Here is a 6,322-nt window from a genome sequence, read left to right as displayed (position 1 = left end):
CTTTAGATTGGCCATCTGTCCATTTTAGCTCATGTGATGGTCATAATGTCTAATCTATGTTCATAATTTATCTTTATAGTCAGATGTGTTGTCTACATTGACCACCTGTCCATTCTAGGTCAAGTGATGGTCGTATGTTGTTGTATCTGTATTTCTCTACAAAGATTGGCCACTTATCCAGTCTAGACTCATTTTTTCTATATCTTCTCTATATATTTCCCAAGGAAAGCATGCTTGTATGTTATTTCATACACATGTGTATGTTCTTATTAAGTAAATATGCACTTAGATTGACCACTTGTCCAATCTAAACTCATTTTTTCTATATTTTCTATCTTTCTTTTCCTAGAAAAGTGTGCTTGTATGTTCTTTCATATTCATGTGTATTGAATATCTTAGTCATCTGTCCATTCCATGCTAGGTTATGGTGGAATGTACTCTGTTAAGCATATGTGCACTTTAGATTGGCCATCTGTCCATTCTAACTCAAGTGATGGGCTTATGTGATTGAGCTCTTCTCTAGGAAAGACGTGCATAACCATGTTTTTTAATAGGCACATGTATTATTTAGATTGACCACCTGTCCATTCTAGGTCAAGTGATGGTCATATAATGTTACATGTGTAGATATACACATAGATTGACCACATCTCCAATCTAGGTTCATTTTTTATGTTTATAGTTGGATGTATTGTCTACATTGATCACCTCTCCATTCTAGGTCAAGTGATGGTCATATGTTGTTGTTTGTGCATATCTCCACATAGACTGACGACCTGTCCAATCAAGACTCATTTTTTCTATATCTTCTATCTTTCTTTCCCAATGAAAGCATGCTTGTATGTTATTTCATACACATGTGTATGTTTTTACATAGGTATATTTGCACCTGGATTGACCACCTGTCCAATTGAGACTCATTTTTTCTATATCTTCTATCTTTCTTTCCCAAGGAAAGCATGCTTGTATGTTATTTCATACACAAGTCTATGTTCTTACATAGGTATATTTGCACCTAAATTGACGACTTGTCCAATCAATGCTCATTTTTTCTATATTTTCTATCTTTCTTTTCCTAGGAAAGTGTGCTTGTATGTTCTTCCATATTCATGTGTATTGAATATCCTAGTCATCTGTCCACTACACAGTAGGTTATGGTGGAATCTACTTTGTTAAGCATATGTGCACTTTAGATTGGCCATCTGTCCATTCTAGCTCACATGATGGTCATATGTGAATGTGCTCTTTTCTAGGAAAGACATGCATAACGATGTTCTTTAATAGGCACATGTGTTGTTTAAATTCAAGCATCTCTCCATTGTAGGTCAAGTGGTGGTCGTATGATGTTACATGTGTAGATACACATAGATTGACCACATGTCCAATCTAGGTTCATTTTTTTATCTTTATAGTTAGATGTGTGTCTACATTGACCTCGTGTCCATTCTAGGTCAAGTGATGGTCGTATGTTGTTGTATATGTATTTCTCTACAAAGATTGACCACCTGTCCAATCCACACTCATTTTTTATATATCTTCTATCTTTCTTTCCCAAGGAAACCATGCTTGTATGTTATTTCATACACATGTGTATGTTCTTACATAGGTATATTTGCACCTAGATTGACCACTTGTCCAATCTAGACTCATTTCTTCTTTTATATCTTTCTTTTCCTAGTAAAGTGTGCTTGTATGTTCTTTATATTCATGTGTATTGAATATCTTAGTCATCTGTCCATTCCATGCTAAGTTATGATGGAATGTACTTTGTTAAGCATATATGCACTTTATATTGGTCATTTCTCTATTTTAGCTCAAGTGATGGTCATATGTGAATGTGCCCTTCTCTAAGAAAGACTTGCATAACCATGTTGTTTAATAGGCACATGTGTTGTCTAGATTGACCACATGTCCATTCTAGATCAAGTGATGGTTGTATGATGTTATATGTGTAGATATACACATAGATTGATCATATGTCCAATGTAAGTTCATTTTTTATCTTTATAGTCAGATGTGTTGTCTACATTGACCACCTGTCCATTCTAGGTCAAGTGATGTTTGTATGTTGTTGTATCTGTATTTATCTACAAAGATTGACCACTCGTCCAGTCTATACTCATTTTTTCTATATCTTCTATCTATACTTCTCAAGAAAATCATGCTTGTATGTTATTTCATACTCATGTGTATGTTCTTATATAAGTATATATGCACTTAGATTGACCACTTGTCCAATCTAAACTCATTTATTCTATATTTTCTATCTTTCTTTTCCTAGAAAAGTGTACTTTTATGTTCTTTCCTCAAAATTAGATTAAGTACATATTTATGACATGTTTTTCAGGGTAAAAATGTTTCAAGTGAGGACCTCAAATAAGAGAAAAGTAACTACCAGTCCAATCAACATTGACCTTGCTACCAATGATCCTCGTCCATGGTACCTCGATATTTATGGACTACAAGGTGCTCAATATCATAAAGTACATTTGTTTCTTGCATCAGAATAAGATAACAATGTATTTGAGGATCTAGGCCAAGTAGTTGCAGTAGCTGTATCAACCGTTGAAGGGTATCCTAGCATTGAGTTCATTAACATTCAAGTTCCAGGGAATATAGAGTATTGCCTATCTCCAAAAGCATGTTTTGCTCAATGCATGGTAAAAGATAAAGAGGTGACTATGTTCTCTAGAGGTTGGAATGCATACATGAATCCTACATAGGTGACTGCAGACACTCTGCATGACTCCATTGTCCAAAGTGTGAAGAATAAGAAGCCCTCCACCAAGAGCCCAAGGCCAAAATCTTCTCATCCAAAAGCAAAGAGGGCCAAGGCTCATATTTCTGCAGGGTCCAAAGTGGTGGATGAGTCAAATCTAGATGCTTCACAAGAGGGTACAAGCAACCAACCTCACTTAAGGTTTGTGGAGCCTGATCGTGTAGAGAAAGAGGTTCAAAAGGCAAAGAAAAGCGATACTGAAGGCCTGGAGAAATATTCAGCATATTTTTCGTTCAAGTATACAGAGTATGAAATTCTAGTGACAAATTGTTTTCTTGCTCCTAATCATTATAATTCTCGCCAACTTGATGAGGAGCAGCTAAATAATTGCATGCTTCTCTTTGCTGCAAGTGCAAATAGACCTTCATCATGTGCATATTTGATGCCTGTGAAGAATTGTGGTCAAAGGACAGGAATCCCAATGACGCCATTAGAGATTGAAGAAGGCAAGCTAAAAGACTATAGGTATTGGATTTTTGATGGACAACACTCTATATATGCATCAAAAATGCCGAGAGTTCAAGAAATGACAAAGGGGGGTAGATCACAAGAGCTCGTGGCAGTGTATGCTCAACGAAAGGCCCACATTGTTGTAGATCCACCTCCACATGTTGCTATCCCTATATCTACTATTTCAAATGAACAAGAAAAGGCCTTGTATGTGAAGCAACCATACATTGTCATATTGAAGCACTTACGTGATCAATGGAAATTTAACGGATGTCCTGCAAGGCCACCACTTGGTGTCGTGGAGGGAACTTCATCTCGCAGTAAATGGGATGTAAGTGATAAATTTCTAATCCCATATCATTTATCTTTTGCACTAGAAACATAGGACACCATGCAAGTTTGATATTCAATTTTTGATTTCTTTAATTTCTTTGTGTAGGCGTTTTTAAGAATGGCTAGAATATGTGTTGGACCATCCTTTATTACAAAGCAAGCTCACATGGTGACTTATTTTGATGCCTTCTTTAATGAATGGCTAGATATTATAGTAGAATTGGAAAAAGAGAATAAGAAACCAAGTGCCACAGTATTTAGGTATCTAGATGGTTTGGATGACGAAGAGGTTAAGAAGCTACAAGCAGAAATAAGAGATGGCACAATTGTGTTATGAAATGGCATAAAGGACACAGACATCATGGACATTCTTGAAAGAATCAAACAACTCAAGCAAGATCATATCATTCAAGATGCCTTGCTTGAGGAGTTTAACTCTCTCAATGAAGATGCAAAAGTGCAATACTTGCGAGGATCTTGTCTTGATGTATAACATCAATGATGTTGTGTATATGAAGTTTATTGAGCTTTATGATATATGGATCAAGACACAATTAACACGAAGAATGAAGAAGATTGACTTTCCAGAGAGTGCAAGAAAGTATGTTGAGTGGACAATCAATCTACACAAGGAGCAAGTAAAAGCAACAAATGTTCCTTGGAGGATTTATGTGGTAAACCTTCATATTGAAGGTTCTTCATACTTGGAGCGTCACCTTTGCAACCCAATGCCCATAGGAATTTGTGTATTGGACAGATCAAAGGCGTTTAAGAGAAACACACATTGGCCTGAGGATTGATACAAAGATCTCTTGAATGGGATGATGTCCATCAGTGGAGGTTCAGAAGAAGCACACTATGTGCTTCTTGCTTTATTAAACATGACAGATTTTGTGCAATTGCAGAACGCTTTGAATAATATGAAAGACATAATTCGACAATAGAGTGTTGGAGTTCTACATCATGAAAGAGAAGCGTTTTATGCTGGGTCCATATAGTTCTTCTCTGTTTTGGTCCTTTTTGGAAAAAATGATGCATCTAGTGTACTCGCAACAACTCTTGCTCCAGGAGAATCTACCACCATACTTGATGCAGGGCTACTTAATATCAATTTTCAAATTGTGCAGCATCTATCGGACAAGGATTTCTTGAGATTTAAGAAGAAAATTCTTGTCAAGCAATTTACCAAGAAGTATTGCACAGAAGGATCCAAGCTAGTGGAATTATTCAGTGATGGCTATATAACAGAGATTGGTACGGTCTTGAAGAGATGAAAGAAGTTGTAGCCACAATGGAGAACATTGAGGATCAGAAGAATCTAGAATCACGGATTCTAGAATTTGTGACATTGTATGATGACATCAAGCATGGGTAGGACTTCGGGTCAATGAAGTAGAGCACCCAGTTGAGCACGAAAGCGACATGATGGAAAGGATGAGTGAAGGCATCTTTTCCATCAAAGATTTTTTAAATCTTGAAGCAAGTATGTATTAACTTGGAAACCATCACATCCATTTCATTGTTTCTTTTGTAGTTTGAACTTGTTATATCTATTATAAAGATGGCTTGAAAGCTTCAAATATCTTCAATATATCCTTTTGGTTAAATTTAGTTTTTTTCATTCCTTTAAAAATATTATGTCTATATTTAGGTTGACTGAAAAAGACAAATAAAAAGTTCTCTTTTTGAACAAATTGATGTTCTATTTTTTATACGTCAAAGTATTTGAATGATGGTTCGATTGTGCCATGATCAACTTTAGATTGGTCACTTGTAATGAACCTCTAATGGGCAAGTGGTCAATTTAGGTGCACATACAGACACGTAACAACACATGACCCTCTGCACCTGACCTAGAATGGACAAGTGACCAATCTAGGCAACACATATTCAAATGTAACAACATATGATCATTACCTAGCCTAGAATTGACACGTGTTCAATCTAGGTAACACATGTGACTAATAAAGAACATTGTTATGTGTGTCTCTTGTAAAAAAGAACACATTCACATATCACCATCACTTGACCTAGAATAGACAAGTGGCCAATCAGAAGTGCACATATGCAGAACAAAGTACATTCCACCATCACCTAGATTAGAATAAACAGATGGATAAGATACACAATATAAATGAATATAAAAGAGCATACAAGCATGCTTTTCTTAGGAAAGAGAGATGGGAAATATATCAAAAATGAACCTAGAATGGACATGTGGCCAATCTAGGGGCACAAATACACATGTAACAACATATGACCATCACCTAACCTAGAATGGATAGGTGGTGACTATTAAAGAACATAATTACACATGTCTTTCATAGAAAGGACACATTCACATATGACACCATCTGACATAGAATGGACAAGTGACCACACTTTACTAATGTAGACAACAACATGTTATAAAAACTGGAAAGATGGCCAATCTCGAGAAAACCACATGTGTTTTGATGTCTTGATTTCCACAATACTAGCCTTATCAAGAATGGATAGATGACCAATCTACAAAAAAAAACATGTTTCTTTACTAAGAATGGTCAAATGGCCATTCTAGAGTGTAATGCTTTTTTTAATCAAAAGAGATGGACAATCTAGCAAGAACTAAGCTAGAATGGACATGTGGTCAATCTAGAGAGCATGTACGCATAGGAATCACCATATTAGAATCACCTAACCTAGAATGGATATGTGGCCAATCTAGATAGCACATGTAACAATAAAACAACACAAACTAAGAAAGGACAATTACATGTG

At 35.9% G+C, this 6,322-nt stretch overlaps 2 pseudogenes; both read left to right on the top strand.

Annotated features, from left to right (window-relative positions):
- Window positions 1-2,354: 2,354 nt before the first annotated feature.
- LOC147462248 (uncharacterized) lies at window positions 2,355-3,039 on the top strand (annotated as a pseudogene).
- A 1,404-nt stretch (window positions 3,040-4,443) lies between these two features.
- LOC147462247 (uncharacterized) lies at window positions 4,444-5,056 on the top strand (annotated as a pseudogene).
- The last annotated feature ends 1,266 nt before the right edge of the window (window positions 5,057-6,322 follow it).

This window comes from Adiantum capillus-veneris, chromosome 3 (genome assembly GCF_014529385.1).
Source record: "Adiantum capillus-veneris isolate H3 chromosome 3, ASM1452938v2, whole genome shotgun sequence".
In the NCBI taxonomy this organism is placed as follows: domain Eukaryota; kingdom Viridiplantae; phylum Streptophyta; class Polypodiopsida; order Polypodiales; family Pteridaceae; genus Adiantum; species Adiantum capillus-veneris.
The sequence above is the reverse complement of the archived record's forward strand: the minus strand, read 5'-3'. Positions and strand labels throughout refer to the sequence as shown.